We start from the raw sequence: 19,588 nt of genomic DNA, 5'->3' as shown, positions 1-19,588 counted from the left end.
ACTGTCATGAGATGACTGCGACCATGAAACAGCCAGACAAATAGTCTGGAAATCAGGCTCAAGTTTTTTGAACACAGGGTGGAAGAATTTGTAGCTCGGGGGTGAAACGGTGCATGGAGAAACACTCTGGTGAAGTTTGTCATTTCAGGATGATAGGCACTCATGTACGGTATGAAAGCAGGACAAATATCGTATTAGCACAGACAGTCAGTGGGACACTTATGGGACACGATCCGCCCTGTTAGCCCTCTTCCTCCTGGTCGTTTTGATCGGGCCCACTTGCTTTTACGAGAGCTCTGAGCAAATCCAACTGCTTTATTGAGACCGGCTCCCACCTCCACTTCGTTCTTACTTTCTTTCCTTTCTCTCTTCCACGGCCCTCTTCATAAGATGTCTTGTTCTCCTAATAGAAGTCAAATAAAGTATGACTTTATGTTACAGCCAGCTGGTTAACATTCCTAAAAGGGCCCTTGTATGGCCCCCGAAGAAAGTAAGAAAGAAAGCAAGCAAGCGGGGAAGACCGAAAAGGAGGTCTAGTTATTTTCCAGTCACATCAGTGTTTGAGTGGCTGGTGGGCTGAGTGTTATCAACCTAAACAAATCACCAAACCGCAGCCCTAATGCAGCCAGAGGGAACGTCACATTTATTTTTCTTTCAGGAATACAAATGGTTTTGTAATAAAATTTCGACGCAGGCTTTTGGGGCTTAATGGCTACCTCTTGACAAGTGTAAATGAATGGCCGGTAAGGGAGAGACGAGGGGAAAAGAGGAATAGAGTAGTAGTGGTAGTAGCAGTGAGAAACAAGGTTTGAGATGAAACATGCTGTTCTCCACTCTGACACACACACACACACACACACACAGTCTGCAAGCAATTTCACACTGCAAGGTATTCTCTTCCTTGTTCAGCGAGAACTTTTTCATTAATCTACACAGCTAATGCAATCACCTGTGTGTGTGTGTGTGTGTGTGTGTGTGTGTGTGTGTGTGTGTGTGTGTGTGTGTGTGTGTGTGTGTGTGTGTGTGTGTGTGTGTGTGTGTGTGTGTGTGTGTGTGTGTGTGTGTTACTGTGGTCTGGCTGAGGTGGTTGATAGAAATGTGCTGAGTCGGAGCCATGAGGAAGTGCAGCTGCTGAACAAAATGGGCAAATGACTGTGTGTGTGTGTGTGTGTGTGTGTGTTTCACTACACGTTAGCGCCCAGCTTCCACAGGTGTGTTTGCACGTCTGTGTTAAATGCATGAGTGCTTGTGGGTTTAGGTGGAGTTATCCGTCCCTAGTGAATCTGATGGAAATCAAATCCATTGTATCAGGCCATGTTTACGTGACCTTGGCTCAAATTAACTGATGGACTAATCCGACTTGACCAGACTCACTGCCCTGAAAACATATATGTATACATTGCCACATCTTGATATTGATTTGATATTCCAACGATCTCATCTCCTTGATATATTTAGTTTAAAATGTATTGGGCTTGTTTGTTTTTTTAAACTACTCATAATCTAAATAATATCTAATTTGTTCAAAAAAAGTCTAAGGTTAAGAGAACCATTTTCAGCAAGTTAAATAGATGAGTTTGTGTGTTTTAATCTGCTTGTGTTACAAAGCTCTTTCTTGCTCTTCCAAAATGTTCCTGTAAGACATAAATGTGTAAAATGGGGTGAGTGTGTGCATGCAAACACCCTCTTGGGTATTTGCATGCACAGGCATGTAAACCCCACGACTTGCAATGGCTGTCTGAATATGAATAAGTCAGTCATTTAGCACGATCACAACATCTGCTCTCTATCCACCCAGAAATCTGCAAGTCAGCACGCTTCACACAAGCCCCCCCCCAAACACATACACATGCTAATGCACAGGCCTACATATCTGTATGTCTCCATACATTTTTATTGCATGTTTGCCATTTTAAGGGGTTTCGTGTGAGCTAAACGACACCAAAATACCGAATATTGCCTTGCTGCTTCACTACTAAGCCATATTCTTTTCAGATATGATAACACAAACACAACGAGACACGATAAATTCTTTCCTCCTCATCTTTCCATTGACCTCCTCTCTCCTTACCTAACCCGGTCCCCCTCCTCCCCCCTTTCTCTCTGGAACTAATTTCTTCTCCTGTAGCGAGTCTGTTTCAGTGACATCTTAGATGTTCACAAGCTAAACGTGCCTTATAAACAACCGCAGGTCACAAGCGTTTTAAAATCAACCTTGTAAACACAACTCTCAGGAGCGGACAGACGGGGGCGGAGGGTAACTTTTCACTCGCTCTGAAGTTTAACTTCATCTGTCCAGCAATGGGCACAGTTTGGAATGGACGTGTTACCTGCAAAAGTAAATTGGCTGTGGCAAAGAAAATCCAGCGGTGCACCTCCAATAATTTCTCATTAGAGAGAAGGTTAAATATGGCGGCAGACCCACTAACACACTCTTATATACACAAACAAACAGCTGCAGGAAAGTGAACGTGGCCTGTGATTCTGGAGAAACACAAATACGCACACATCTAAATGGCTAATGTCAATGTCAGCATGAAGTGTAAAGAGAAATCTGTCAGCAACGTGCGCACACACAAACACACCTACAGGTACACACAGAGGAAAAATAGACTCCTTGCTGTCATGTCTTTTAATGTCCAGCCAAGAGACACACGGCTAGAAACTGTGGCTGATATTTCCAGCATGTTATGGAGGGAGAGAGCAAAATAAACATAATAAATAGTGGGATTGACATCATGTGTCTGCTTTGGAGCGCCAATATATAAAAAAAAATGTTTTCACTCGGGAAGAACTGAGAGAAACAGACCTGCAGAAGAAGGAAAAGGTTTATTTGAGATATTTAACTGGAACATGGAACCAGTTTTCCCACCCCAACAATGATCTGGTTTATGTTTTAAGGCTCGGTTATGCTTCCGCGTAGTGATCACCCAATGGCCACGCAACGGCCACGCAGTTGCTTGGAGACCGTGATGGTTCTGCGTTGGGTTTACGTGTCGAAATGCAATTCAATGCCACACTGGTAGAGGGCGCTATGTTTTTTGTAAAGACTGACCGACCGACCGAGACTCTTGACGTATATCGTCGTTAGCCTCGTTATAGCCTATTTGTTTACCTTCTGGCTTTAAACGTCCACAATTTTTCAGTGCAAAAGCGACAAGGTGCAAACAATAAAAGTATTAAAAGTTTAAATGGCGGTGTTTATGAGTAGAAACCGGAAAAGCGGTCTCCAGCGGATGTAGTTAGCGGACCAATCACAGCAAATGCCGCTGCGTTGGTGTTGCGTCGCCTCGACGCGCGTCTAGGATTTTTGGGAGGTGCACGTCACCCCCTTGCGTTGTGTCGACGCGGAAGCATAACTTGGGCTTTAGAGGTTGCTACTTTGCTGGACAGTGTCGGTCATCCGGTCCCAGAGGGGGCGCTCTAGGAAAGTTTTGGTGTTGTCCACACGACTGCTATCTCCAAAGATGGACGTGTACACTGAAATAAGTCCCAGAAAAGATGGCTGCCTTTCCTCCAGACTTTATAAGTGTCGGCCTGATGCTGTAATAGATATTTTATTTTCTTCGACTCCCACATCTTAATTGATCGTCCACTCGATCGTTACAGACACTCTGCTTTCTTGCTTCACTTTAATGGATGCCCTTTAAAAAATCACAGCTTGTGTTCATAGACGTGTGTGTTTGGTGTCGTGATGCAGAGCCAGAGTTTTCTATAAGCTGTGATAGAAACGGTTCAAACACAAACTCTAAGCTTTTATCACTGGGAAAACTGGAAGGAAGCAATGTGTGATAATGTGTGAGATAGACAAGTGGAGGAAGAGGAGGGAGGGGGACACGAGCAAAGCGTTGAAAGATTGATTACAGCCAACTAATGCCCTGAATGTTTATTTTCCCTAATTATGCATATGAGGCGTAACACGATAGCCGTGCTGCGGGAATGCCACAAAACTAATTATGGTGTAACTCAAATCCTAATTAGCCCATAAACACACACTCTCACAGAAACACACACACTTTCACACACATTTTGTACACATGCAGTAAAAATCATGTCTCTATTACAAATGGCTGAAAAGCTATTAGTATCGTTCTTACTGTTGCAAACACGCACTCTCTGAGCGGCCTCATTTAAAGTTTACAGCTGAAACGCAGGCTGTGGTATTTGGTGTTGTCGTTAATGTGAGACTGTAAAGCTTACGGCTGCCGTTGAGGTACATTAAGAAGACTGGGAGCTCCTATAAGCCATGTTATGTGGACATCCGATACACAAGTGTCTAGACGATCCGGTTCAGATTTTTTTTTTCTTTGAGAATTTTCAATTAACAGTCCATCATCAACGAAACATAATAAGGTCACAATAAGAATTTAAGTTTTTATTTGATTTCTTATGAGCTATTAAGTCACTTTACTTACAGAAATACATTAACCATCAGCACAATAAAACCTTAGAATGATTTATGTAACTGCAGCTCATATTTGCCCCCCGGTGATGCATTTGTGTTCATCACACAGTGACGAATATCAGGCTGGAACCTGTCAAAGCTCATGAATTTTACTTCCAAAGAGGAAAATGACCAAACGTCAGATCCGTGCCCGATGCGTTTGGTGGCGTTTTGTGTAATTTCGTCTCCGACACCGTGCAAGACGTGCTCCACTTGAGAGTCTCAGTCCTGGGTCACAGTATCCTCACTTCTCCTGTTCCAGACATGGGTCCAGTGTAAACCAGGCATTAGAGACACACTATACTCCGGTGTAGGGTTGCTGACTTGGCCTAAGCTACAGTCTAATGTTCAAATCACTGGTGAACTATACACAAAGTTGACTGGGCCTTGATTTCCAACGACGGAGTATTTCTGGGGTTACTTGTTAGCAGCAAACAACTTTTAGCTATTTAAAGATATTGTTATCCAAGCTTCTCCTTGCCTTTTATTCTATTTTTTAGTGTATGCTCTCTACTGCGCCCATACGCCGGCTACAGCTGATTACGCCGTCCTGACCATTGGTGATGTAGAAGTGTAGAAGCCGTTGCCATGGTGAGAAGCAATTGAACCTTTTATCTTTCATCATTTGAAACATAAATTAATTGCGTGCCTGAAGAAAAAAAAACACTTTTAAAAATTATAAACACGTATGCCAGCACCACACTTGTGATAAGGAGGTATTCCTCGTACAGTGACTGTGCATTTCCATTCACATACTTCCCTACAAGAGTAGACGCAATTTTAAATAACTATTCTCTTCTTATACACAACTCTTTCTCAGTTGCTGCTGTAGCTGATGAGGAACTGGCAGGTGCGTTTTCCAGCATTTACAGAGTGGATGCTGTAGGTTACTTGGGTAAATATCACAGCGTAGGGTCTTATAATTTAATTTTAAAACATGAACCATCTGATAACTCTCAGGCGAAGTTTCTGAAAGATTGATTGACTGTTCAATTATACTTGTTTTGTATTTACAAAGCAACATAATGTGGCATAAATGCCTTGTTGAACACACTTATCCCAGCAAATTTCATGTGTTATGAGTGTGTGCTGAAATTTCAGGACGTAATCCCCTGTAAACTTTGATCAAATGTTTACAAGAGGTAGTGGACTCACTTCAGCTAAAAGCATTTTTTTTTTTTTTTTTAACAAATCTAATTCATTTGAGTGGATTATCTTCATCAGTTGTTATCCTATCTTAAGACCCAATGCATGTAAAGAAATATAGCACCATAAGGTTTGCAGAAAGCCAGATTGGGTTAGATTAGAGGCAAGTCATTCAGAAAGTGGCTCAAGGTATGTAATTCTATCCAAGCCCCGGCTCTCAGCTTCAATTTAACTGAGAACGCTGCACGCGAAAGACCCTCCGTGCACAACCAAAACACTGTAAGAGAATAACTCAAAGCGAAACACCTTAAGCCTCTTTCAAACAAATTTGCCCAAATCAAAGTGGCACTTATGAATAATTACACCGGGTGTTTTTAGGTCGGAATAAGAAGCAAAACAACAATTATCAGTGAAAGTTTTCCCCCTTTTTTTTCCTTTTTCACCCCTCAACCTCCTCCTCGTAGGCAGTTTTGTCGGCGTGTGTGCCCTGATAGCTTGGGGAAGTATCTATTTACTTAGTGATTAGGACAATTTGACTGTCGTGGGCTAGTAAATTCAAACCATTCACTCCAGCAGATTGGCCCAGACAACATCATCAAGCCACAATGTGAAACACACACACACACACACACACACAGACCCTCATCTGGATTTCTGTCTGTCTGTCTTCTTTTCTCCACGTTACCCTCAAGCTTAAATAAACCTTCACATATAATTACAGCCAATTCTGTATATTTTCATGTCCATTTTCCTGAAACACTCAGAACGATAGGCCTCTAAGAGCAGAGCAAGTGTATGCGTCTTGATGAGCGAACGGCACACACACACACATGCTCCTCGACTCGGGGAGGGGGGGGCTGAAAGAGCGTCTTTTATTGATTCAGAGGTAAAAAGGTAAAGGTAACATAAGTCGCTCTGTCCTTCACTCACGCAGAAGCTGCCGTGTGTTTGGTCTGTGCAGAATGCCGTTCATCTGATCTGGTCTTGCCACGAAGCGATGAAAACATTATCAGAGTCAATATTATGAGGGAGGAAACGCTCCTCTTACTCAGAATGTGGTTATTGTGGTCACGACTCGATATCTTACTTGTAGTCGGTGCCAGGGCCGGTTTAAAAGGGAGACGCTGGAAAGTCGGAGTTAAACACTCGATCCAGAGTCAAGTTTGGCGCCACCTGTGACCTTCTCACCCAAAACACACGAGCACATACAGGCCAAAGCGACATTATATTTGTATTTGAATTAATAAAGCTTTAGTGTTGGTTAACCCACAACTTTTTTCCCCCCAGTTTCTTCGGCACAAGACACAAGGAACACATTTAATTTAATTTAAATACAACTGATGCAATATTTGATTGCATTTTCCAGTTCTGTGACGCGTTCACGATATTGAAGCCCCCAACCTAATCCGTTTACAAACACAGGGACTCCTAACTCTTTAAATCTGTGTTCATCCGTCTCAACTGATCCTGCAAAGTAAGCGAAGTAATTGTAAATGTGTAAACACCATCAGTCATATGTTTATCATACAATGCATACCCGTATCATGTGCACATATACAGAGATGACGTGTTGAAGCTCATTTGCCCCCTTTTTGTTTTTTTAAATAAACACGCGTCCAAGCCGTCCGTGCACATTATGTTCACGTGTGTGCAAAGAGAGGAAGGCCTGGGCACACCGGCATTTAAAACAGTGACATTTCCAAGAGAAAGGAATTCAAACTGTAAATCCATATGAATATTTTACCTTCAAGCTCAAGTTGCACTTCAACAGTACTCTGTTGGGGTATAAATACAACAGAGTAGTAGCTAGTTATAAGATGTATGCATTGCCTTATTGGCGTTGTAGTTGCATGTTGTGTTAAAACTGTATTTGATGTAGAACTACATTCGTCTTCTCGTTTGTTCTTATTTATTAATTGTGCAAAAATGATAGAACCTCGAAATGAATGTGCCGAGAAGCCACCTCTGTCTTCACATGTCTGTAATTTTTAGGTTTGCTTTTGATGAGGAATATGATCAATATTCATGCAGTTGCTAAATTCTGTGGACTTGACTGCAAAGTAGTGGACAAATCAGACTTACTGATTTGTTTTAAACGAATGTATTTTCTGTTTTTTGAGAGTTTTACAGTTTTGGCAGTATGATGGTACACAGAAACGACACCTCACTCCTTACAACATGGCCATGCACACCTCCTCCACACTTCCTCTTAAATACTCAGAAGTGTATGCAAACATTTTCCTAATGACGCAATAACATGAAACTCAGTGGAGAAAATGCTTCAAGGCGTTGCGCGTGATATTCATTGATGATATTTTTACTTGCTGCTTTAATTGCTGCAGTGTTTGATTTTGAGCTGGGAGACGTTTCTGCAGGGAGGACCACCGGGCCATGTGGAAAATGTGGCCTTTCACATTTCAGTCACAGAAATAGGTGGAAACTGCCTTTCAAAGTCCACGTCCTCCGTCTCCTTCTTATGTGATTGTTAATTGGCTCACTGGCACTGACTGTGTGTTTGTGTGTTGAGTGTTTGACCGGGTTTCATATCGGGTGTGTGTGTGTGAGTGTGTGAGTGTGTGAGTGTGTGTGTGTGTGTGTGAGATATCTGGACAGTGTCCCTATGGCCAGAGAGGGATGTAAGTAATTACAATTTCTCCAAACACTACTTTGCCCTATTTAAACATATTACATGGCTCTCACAGCCACCGCGGGCCACTCCCTTTGCACTGCAACCTGTGAACAACACACACACACACACACACACACACACGGAACAAGCGCCGCACTGCACTTACAAGCTGCCTGCAATTAACCAATCATCATCACCGTCATCATGGTCATCATCATGGTGAGCGCAGCACACACACAGAGTGCATGCCACAGACCCAGATCCTCATTGAGAGTTAATTTACGGCAGTATTGTTTTTGTTTAAGTTTCACTTCATTCTCTGGAGGGTAATCTGTTTTGTAAGCTCGATAAGCCGCTGACCTGTCCTCAACAATTTACTTCGCAGGAAGTGCAATGCCACATTTGTTGATTTTATTTTCTGGTGAACACACACACACACACACACACACACACACACACACACACACACACACACACACACACACCGTAGTCATTTGTGAAATTTGATTTGAGATTGATTATTCTATTATTTAAAAAAAAAAGCACAAACAAGAAACAATCAATATCTTTACCGCTGCAATTGTAACAAAATGTATCTAAAAACATTTGGTATCACCTTTCCCAGCAAACATAATCAACATTAATTTAAAAAAACATCCTCTTCTAACCAATAATTATATATTATTAGAATATAACTTTTCAATAACTATAAGGTGACAAAACGTATTTGGATTGAATGATACGTTTCAAGTAACAACCTTTACTCAAACAAACTAACACCCACCGCGCGCACCATTAGCGTCATTGTCACCTCAAGAGTTGACGAGTCACGACAGCTGGAGCGTAAAACGGGAGTCGATGGGCTGATTGATGGGCCGCCATGCTAACGTGTTAGGCAGGAATGGCAGGGAATGTGTCACACGAGGCGAAAGGAGGACGCCATGCTTCACTGCGTTGTCTTGCCTACCGCCCTGATAGGAGATCTGTCTGCACACACAGAGAGAGAGAGAGAGAGAGAGAGAGAGGCTGAATAGCCTAAGAGGGCCTGAGGGCTTCATTACAATACCACAACAAACAATTGTCATGTCTCTGGAGAGATGGAAAACATATGTGGCGTCCTCACATGCAAACGTTATGGCAGATATTGTAACCAACACACTCCTGACTGCAGCGTGAGAAAATATCAGTGTTTAACTACTTTTAGTTTCAGTGTTTCACCCTATGACAACTCGTGTGTAATTAGTAATCATATATCTTTGTTATTTCCAAACCCCACATACAACAGGTGGCTTATAAACTCTAAAAAAAAAAAAAATGAGCTGAACGTCGGAGCATAAAACAGGCGAGAGGTGTTCTGGTCTTAACCTCTACATCCTGTTGTTTCTTTGTCTCTGGGGAAAAGCGTTGAACTCTGTATAGCTCATTAAACCTGTCAATTTTATTGTTAGTGATGAAGTACATTTAACATCACCAGCTCTGCTTTGCATTAACATCAATCATTTCTTTGAACTAAATATGTTATAATTTTTGGAATTGAAAAACAAAAAGAAAAAAGCATATTTTTTCAGGGCTCGGTCAAGAAGAAATAAGATGAAATGGTTAAAGCTTTGTAACAAGAAAATGAATGACATTTGTTAAATAATGAATAATACGTAATTTTATATAATCAGCAAGTTTATTATGGTTGTTTGAAATGAAAATGATGTACGTTATTAAAAAAAATTTAATTTGGAAAACAGGGAATCACTCTGGCAGTCTGAGGTGAGCGGCCGCCCAGACAAAGAGCTGGTGTTGGGTTGCATTGCAGTGGCCTTTGCTCAATACTCACCACACACACACACACACACACACACACACACACACACACACACACACACACACACACACACACATCACACACATCACACACACACACACTTTTGTTCAGTCCCCAGGCAAAGGTTATGTCCCACACACTATTTACTCCCATTCGTTGGAGCCGGTCTAGTAAAGCTCATTCATAAATAGCCGATACAAACCTAGTAAATTATGTGTCATGTTTGACACAAAGCAAAATCCAAGTTTAAAACAAAAAATTGCAAAACTGGACAAAATGTATTCAATATAAATTAATTTAAATTTTGTAGAATATTTATTAAGTACACTTTATTTCTTAAAATCTTAATGTTGAGAATTTAGGACACAAATACATGATGATTGATGATGATGAATGAATATTTTTCTGGCTGTTGCTGCAAAGCTTTAAATCTCTGCTATGAACACGTGGGAGCAGACATTCATATAGTCGAGTAATGTCACATAATCAGCAGAATTGATGGCGTACAGAATATTTTTGTACCATCATCAGTGCTGTAATTATCCACCTGACCAACAGCAGCCCAAATGTATTAAAGGTTAGGAAGTGGCTCTTTACTCGTCAACAATGTCCAGAGCTCTTGTCAGCCTGATGATTAATGAGCCTCTCGCTTAGACAATATTGTTTTAACATGATTTCTAATAGAGCAAGTTGAACTGCCAACAACACACAGAACAAATTGGAGAGTAATCTTTGGATAAAACACAGAACATGGACACTCATGCAACACAAACTAAACTGCAGTGGACGAAGCACAGATGCAGACAAACCAGCAGTGTGTGCCGAGTTGTTGGCTACTTTCTCAGTGGGACTCACATTTTTGGTGTTTTTCATTTACTGTCGGTAATTGAATATTACCACTGGTCTTATGGTATGTTTTCCGTATCCAGCATTTGACAGGAAGAATTTTTTTGCTTTTATTCCAGAGTACATATTCTTTGGAGATCCATTTTCCATCCAACAGCAGTTACAAATATCAATACCAATATGATAACATTAGATATGAATATAAAGTTAACCATTAAAGATTCATGTATGACAAGAATAGCCCTTCATCCAATAAAATAAAATAAATAGAAATAATATTTTTTGTGACATCCTAAATCCTACCTGACCTGCCCAGTGACTTACACGTTTCAACTAACCACCCACGCATCATTTCAAACCAGTTTAAAACGGGCATTGGGAATCCTTAGACTGTGGTTGGCTAAAAGGTATCTTTGTTTCAGCTGCAGTGAATTAACAGTGACAGAGTTTCAAGGCTTCATCCTACTTAAAATATCCTCTGGTAGTACCCGCTTCGTGTCTGAGTGTGTGTGTGTGTGTGTGTGTGTGTGTGTGTGTGTGTGTGTGTGTGTGTGTAGGTGTGTGTGTGTGCGTGTGTGTTCTAGTTGATATAAAAAATAATTCTTAGTTTCATTGGTTGTCATTAATTTAGTAAATCATTAATGTTGTTCGTATTGATGTCTTTCCATTATTTCTATCATATGCATGTAAAAGGTCTGGGAGTGCAGTGTGTGTGTGTGTGTGTGTGTGCTTGCCTGTGTGTGAGTGTGTGTGTGTGTGTGTGTGTGTTCCAGAGCAGTCTAGGGTGTTAAAAGCGTTGGTTGGGGGGCTCAGCAGGGACTGCAGCATGGAGTCTTAATTCAATTTAAAGCTCCCTGTTTTGACAGGAGTTAAGAGTTAGCTGGGGTGGCAAGAACGCTCAGCAGTCTGCACGGTATAGATCAGAAACACACACTTATAAGTGCACGTAGCCACGCACACATGCACGTCCACACACATGCACAAGGATGCACCTAATGTATCATGGCCAAGCTTGCCACTGTGAGTACCAGTGTATCTAGTTCAACAGTATTTCCAAAGAAACGTTGATGCAGTGAAGTCACATGCAGCACTGCTTTTTAATGCACTAAAGACTCCACCTTTTCCCATTGTATTATCAGTCCGTTTCATAACCCTGCCAGGATCTAATTGGATCCTGAGGAATAGAGTTTAATAACCAGCAAGTACTCATTCCATTAATAAGTGCCTTGAGGAATAAGCAGCGCTGTTGTCCAGCAGAAAACGCTGGTGATAAACGATAATAAAAAAGCACAAATTAATAAACTCAAACGAGACAGCTATTCTCTCTGTCTGGCCTAATTACACATATCTTGTGTGTGTGTGTGTGTGTGTGTGTGTGTGTGTGTGTGTGTGTGTGTGTGTGTGTGTGTGTGTGTGTGTGTGTGTGTGTGTGTGTGTGTGTGTGTGTGTGTTTGTGTGTGTGTGCGCGCACATGCACCTCCCAGCATATTCGTGTGTGGGAATGTGTGGCCCCCTGGAGACATAAAGCAATATGTTTGAGATTTGCATAGAGCTCGGAGAGAAATATATTCTAATTTTGTATATTGTTAGTCAGTCTCCCATAAAAAGCAGGTAAGTCGATATGCATTCAGCCTAAAGGGAACACTATGCATGCTATGTGCAGTCTGAGTGCGGTGTGGAGTGTGTGTTTGGGTGTCGGCGTATCGGAGTCTGAAGCTCGGGGGTTGCTGCAAGTTTTGCGCGGCGTGTTTGCGGTCAGATGCGTGTTTGTATGTGTGGTGTCTGGACTGTGTTTCAACGGAGCCGAGCGGTGTGTGTGTGTGTGTGCATGCAGAAGTGAGCGAGAAATAGACGGCGAGAGAAGGAGAAGTGATTGTGGTATCCCGGTTGGTAGGTAGGTTATGAGGCCTATCTGTTTCACGTATTCCCTTCCCCGTCTGGTTTCCTGCCATTGATCAGAACAACCCTCCTCCTCCGCCTCTCCTCCTCTCCCTCTCCACTGATGGACAGAGAGAAACCTGATCGCCGAGCGAGGGGTGTGAGGGAGGAAGGAGAAGAGAAGGGTAAAGGCATCAGTGCCGTCTGCAGCCTCCTCTCCCAGCCATGCAGAGAAACCCCACAAAGAGCCACATCACAAATGAAGTATCTTATTCTGCCCAAATCTAATTTCTTCATTCCTCTCGGCTTTACTCCAATGAAAAGATCGTCTAACTCTGTGTGTGTGTGTGTGGGGGGGTCATTAGACGAGAAGTGAGAAAGAGAAAGTGCTTTCCGTGGAACAGATGTTGGAGGAGGTGTCAGTCACTTTGTGGGGACCCTGTTTGCCGTGGCACCCTCAGAGCCATAACACAACCCCCCATCGTCCTCCGACACACAAATCCACACTCACACACATCCACACGCTGGGTTTTTGAGTGGCAGTTGCGCTGCTTCTCTTGCCTGCCGGGAGGGTGGGGTGGGTTAAGGAGGGAGGGGGGGGTCATCACCCTGTCCATCTGTTCCTGATCGGCCCCTGATGTGGAAGGCAGTCCTCTCACAAAGTCCTGTCCACACAAAAAGAGTACAAAATATAGGAGGCGGAATTTTTCTCTTTTGAGACAGTTTGAAGTCTCGGAGCTTCATGTAAACGTAAAACATCAGAAGAAGTAAACTCAACAGTGGTATGGGGTCAAACGAGCTGCACAGCACAGCGGGGAGGACTGCTGTGCAGAACAGCGAGTTTTAAATCCGGCTCAACAGGTCTCTGAACCACCAAAAAAAAAAAGGGTTCCGCCTACAGCGTCTACTGCAGAGATGTAACTTAAGTGTCACCAAATGGTGGGAAGGGAGAGATAAATAGTCCTGTGTCAGACACGATGGTGCAGCCGGCGTCACGCCAAAGTTACTGGGAGTTAACACAAATAATAGTTGTGTCAGAACAGAATCAGCATTCTGACAGACTGATGATTAGGTCACAGCATTAGGAAATCTTGATAGTCGTTTAATTGTGTGACATAATCCTGGGGAGCATTTTTTTTTCCACCAGCAGCTTACATAAGATAGATACATAAGAAATAGGACATCATACACATTCATCAGATAGAACATACGTTAGATAACCTGAAAGAAAGAGCAAATGTTGTCAGAATGCACAGTTAGGAGCCAAATTATTAAATATTAATACGTCTGTTCTCAGCTTGCACAGAGAATATTGTGTATTCTGAAGAAGATATTTCCTGTCATGATAGTCGTAAGCATTTAGCTCAGAATAACCCTGTGATGAGCTTTTGAAGCGAACCAATGAGTTGTGAGCTTACCAGCCGTCATACTGTCTCATTCATCTGCAGCTTCCCTTAATGAGAGACACACAAATTGAAAGACAAAGAAAGAGCTCTATTTCATAACATTCTTTGATATCTTTATGGTTTGTATTAATAAGAAACCATAATCAGATAATTGTCGGGTATTTACTGTATTTCTGCTTCGGCCGTAAGAGTCGTGCTGATTGTTGGGCTCACGTTACTCCACTGTTTTATTTAAACAAGTCTCCAGTTTTCATTGCAGTAAACATGTTTTCTGTATTTAAAATACCAATACGGTTTCTTCATGATTTTATGACTAGAATACAGTATATATTTTTTTCTCTTCTCTTTTCTCACACGCACAGATGGCTTTTTCTTTATTCCATGGATTTCCTTCTCATTCTGAGCTCTCTTACAACGCGAGTCAGACCTCGGGTCGATACTGCAACCTGATAGGCCCACACAGTCTGGTCTCTAAACCCCTGCAGGCTCCTATACCTTCACAGTCCCACCAACAAATGATTCACCTCCAGTCCAGGAAAAGTGGCAGCGGGGCGGAACGTCGATGAGGTTAAATTAAGCGTGGTGATGCCTCATCGCCGTACCAGCGCTGCAGCCTTAGAGCCACGCTTTAGAGATAACGATTGCACTGCGCTGTCTGTGTTATGAAATGATTGGGTGACTCTCAAGTGGGGCTGGATGCCGTGACAAAACAAAGTCAACCTGACAAGTGTTTCTGCTAAAGGCCTTTCATATGCATTAACTAGATTGCTAGATTGTTAGCATTTCCGTGGAACTTGACCGTAATGGCAGTGTGACGTTTTTAGTGGTGTAACAAGATAAATGACAGGAAGAAAAATAGACAAACTGCACCTTAGCGACCAATATTAACTGAGTTCGTCTTAATATTCATGAAGTTTAGCAATATTTCAAACAATAGTTTAAGACCCTCGCAAAAGTACATATTTAACTTGCGGCAGTGGGAATAGAAAAAAACCCTAAAAACCAGTGTTTTATCTCCAGAGGAAATCCCCCACAGATGTGTATGCATTCATCAAACTGACCGATCTTCTTGCCGAGCTGCCATTGTGTTTCTACTCGGACGAGTTGGGAAACGCAGACCCCGAGAGGCTTTTTGGGGGATTATTATGGGCTATAAGGAGAAACAGGCTGGTAGAGGCAGAGAGCTGGGTAAAGTGGTGGGAGATGAGTGAACGTTCAGGGGGCTGAAATGAGCTCCGTGCTGTAAATCCAAGCAGGATGGGAGGATGAGGATGATGGGCGGAGGATTGCCTGTTTCCCCCTGCTGTAAATGACTGTATATGTATTTATGATAAATGATCGCCGAGGGCCACGCTGTATGCAATTGCGTGTGGGTGTCTGAACATATGGTATGTGTAACCGTGGACAACACAAAACACGAGAGACGCACATATTTCAGAATCAACCAGCAGTGTATGTTCAAAAACCAGAAATGTCTCTAAAGATTACAACTTTTTTGTTTTGAAACTTCTTTGTTATGAGTCGGGCTACAAGAATGTTATTTATGACAAACGTTCAAGATCTTCGCATTTTGTTACCGTAAATCTTGCCTGGCAGGACAATCTTGAAGTCATCAGCTTTGTTGGAAAACAAAAAAAGATTCTCAGTCTGATTTCTCCCTGCAGGGAAAGCAAAGCCGCTGCCGAGGTAACTGATAGCAGTCAATCTGAAGAGACTCTCTGTTGTTTATGAGCTGTGATAAAAAAAAAAAAAAGAAAGAAAAGAAAATGAATACACAGAGCGCACAAACACTTGAGGCCTGAGGCATTTTGTGGTTCCTCCTCTGTAGTTTATTCCCACTCTGCTGAGCTAATAGAGTCAGATAATGAATTTACTCCCAGTCACCAAAGCAGTTTTTAATAAAAGGCACATTCTCTCTCTCCGAGTGTTATTGCCAGCAGTGTCCTTACCACCTCAGAGACCAGCAACTATGCCCTAATGGCATTAGGCTGCCTCACTAACAGTTATTGGCATTAAAACCGCGCATACAATATATGCAAAATTATTATTTGCAAATCTTCAAATAAGCGGATGAATGCATTTAGGTAATGTATTTATTTTGGAGGAGGTTTTTATATCACACACGCTCTCTAAATATATAAAAGTTAAGGACGGTGAGAACCCTGCACATGTATTCGTCAGAAACATGAAGCAGATTTATTTTAGCCAATCTAATTTGCTTTATATTAAACCCTTAACCCCTTGCCCATATATTAACTGACTGTATAAATGGATTACAGTGTGTTAAGGCACCTACGCAGTGTTGGTCACCAATGTAAAGGGAGGCATTTTACTGTGTAAATAAATGATTTAATGCATTGAAACCTTTCCCTTAATTCACCCTGAGAAACTTCACAAAAACCTGAAGGTTATGTGAAGGAAATTAGATGATTTCATTTTCCGTGCCTCGAGGTAGAAAAAAAAATAAATAAAAAAATACAGCAGCTGTCGTATTTGTAGGAGTTAATAAATGTCATGGCCAGAAATGGAAGTTTATGCCCATGACCGACGTACACACCCCGAGTGAGGCTGCTGTGCAGCGGCAGAGAATATACTGTGCTTACTGTATTCTTTGACCCTGCACACCAATAGCACACACGCCTGAAAACTCAGCCGACTGTAAAACAAGCTGCTTCCTGATTATTACTTTGTCACTTGCTGTCTTTGATTTTTTCTTCTTTTTCCTGCATTTGTAATGAGATATGGGTGGATAAGAGGGATTTCAAATGTGTGTACAAGACTCTCAACTAAGAGGGTTTTTATAGAATGTGGAGTTTTTGCTAGTTTGAAAGAAAAAACTATTTTGCAGAAAACTAATTTAAAAGTGGCTCACTTTTTATCAAGCTTAAATGTAATTCTCTGTACCCGCATTAATCCGCTTATAAGCAATACCTTTAGTTAAGCTTTTCCTGAAATACACAAAACTCATCTACATGATACTTTTCTAACTTTTAAACGTCCTACAAACGTCTGTGTCTCCGAAGTACACACCCCTCCCCAACTTCCTCAAGTGAGGAAAACACTCCAATAACTAATCTAATAAATACAGCCTGTAATAAATCACTACTAATTTACAGAAGATCACTCTAACAGCTTTGGACTGTGCATCACTCAGAACCCCCGGGTCCCCGTTCTCCGTACCCTCTGCACTAATGCAGCGCTAATGCAGTGAACGGGGGGCTTGTTTTTATTAGCTAGTGTCCCACTGTTTGGATAATCTCTCGATTTGCCAAAGCCCCTCGTTGACAGCCCACCTCATCGAGCCCCGAGCCCCTACAGGTGTCCAAACATCAGCTAATGGAGCCGGCTCGATCGTTAGGGCAGCACACACACACACACACACACACACACACACACACACACAGATACATGGACTCCATTTTGTCAATTCAAGATGTTTCGCTGCTGAGCGGCATGTGAAACAAACGGCTTTGTCACAAATTCATCACGGAGATGGTTTTTGATTTTGCCGCACAAGCCCAGACAGACAGCATATTAAAGAAAATATGAAAATCAAAATAATGAGCTTAAAAAAAAAAGGCAACTCGGACGCTCGGGGGAAGTTCCTCTTCCACGCCGGCTGTCTAGCAATCAACGCATGTCAAACACAATAGGCATCAACTGTAGATGGGTACCATCTGACTAGATATCCTGGCCAAACTTTAAAGTGAGAGCGTGACTACTGGATTCACTTTGACGATCACACAGGAAGCACAAAAAGCACCGATGACAATAAGTGGGATTTGCACACTTTGGGGAGTTCTACCATCATTTTAGTTACATTTAATAAAGATGGTTTTGCAGTAAAGTCTAATCCAGTTTTGCTTTCTGTTGACAGATGGAAGCAGGAATACATTTGAAAGCTTAGCAACAAACAAAACAGTTTTACTTTATTGGAAACATAAGAGAGTCTGGAAAATATGTCCACAAATGTAAACTATTGTCTTCTTGATGAGGTCACGCTGTAACACATCTCATTAATCTATTCAAACACAGCTCCCTCTCTCTATGAGGAGGTATTAAAGGATGATACAAGCAGGAGGGGGAAAAAGAACAGGAGTACTCAGAAAAAGTACTCAAAAGTACACCTGGAGTAGTATTTCCTTCTCCCGAGCTGCAGATGAAGGGAGTGCAGTAGGAGAGCTGTGTGTGCGATGGTTCGCCATGTCAGCCCATTGGAATGGTTGATGAGTTCACACCACGCCAAGCCCGGGTGATGATGGGATAGGTCTTAATGTAGACAGCCATAAACACAGCGGGCCATCTCTAATCCTGAGAGGCTCCTTTGTGTACCTCACGCTGCACAAACTGTTTTGATGAATCTCCCGACCCCTGACCCTTTGATGACGGATGGTGCTCGGAGGGGAAATGTAACCAGAAGGAGGCGGATTGCTCGGCCATCCTGTTTGGGAGACCAAATGGACTCTTGCTTCATCATCCCCACTTTTTTCCGCTGTGATGTATTTCAGGCCGGTGGCAGATGGCTTGTGGGGGGAAAGCGTCAGAACAGTGCGGAGGATTTCATTTAGCCTGTTATCAGCGTGAATTACAGTGTGAAGCAATTCATTATTAAACCATTTTCCTTTTACTTGATCAAACTCACGCGTTACAAATGCCATCCATTACACACTCGCTGCAGTTTGCAGTGACGGGTTGGAAAAGAAAGTGTGCTCGGGATAGAAACCGAAGTCCAATATTGAAGCGGTTAAACATCTGCGGCCCAGACACAATCACTTGTCATGAAATCTAAACTACATTTCTACCACATCACACAAACGCTCACGCAGCGTTACAATGAGCATCAATCATCATTTCCCTAAGTCACCATTGTCAATCTTGAATGTTAACCACTTCATTTCATCATTCGCTTCACGTTGACATGAGATTATAGTAAGTAGCAAGTAGATGACATAAAATGTAATGCTTTCGGTTAAAATAGTGCACTTTTTAAACTGTTTCCTCCTACAACTTATTACATACCGGTATATATTTACAAATAATAAAAAAAAAAGAGTAATCATTTTACATGTGCATGCATAAGAGGAAGTACAGTTGGTTCTTACAGACCAGAAAATCCAACACAGGGCCATCACACACACACACACACACACACACACACACACACACACACACACACACACACACACAGATCACTGGTCATGTCTCCCTGCACAGAGCCTGTTTGTAAGAGCAGAACGTTTGTGAACCTGACAGTGGAAAATCTGAGCCGCTCCCTCAGCCTCCGTTTGGTCTTGGCGTTTTGATTTGTTTGACAGGGAAGAAAATTATAACAGCGGGGGGAAAGAAATATGAAAATATGACTGGTAATACTTTCAAAACACCGATATTTTCCTTGCCGTCTTTGCGGAATTCATAGTGGGAGC

This window comes from Eutrigla gurnardus (genome assembly GCF_963514095.1).
Source record: "Eutrigla gurnardus genome assembly, chromosome: 11".
NCBI classification, from domain to species: Eukaryota; Metazoa; Chordata; class Actinopteri; order Perciformes; family Triglidae; genus Eutrigla; species Eutrigla gurnardus.
Note: the sequence above shows the minus strand (reverse complement) of the source record.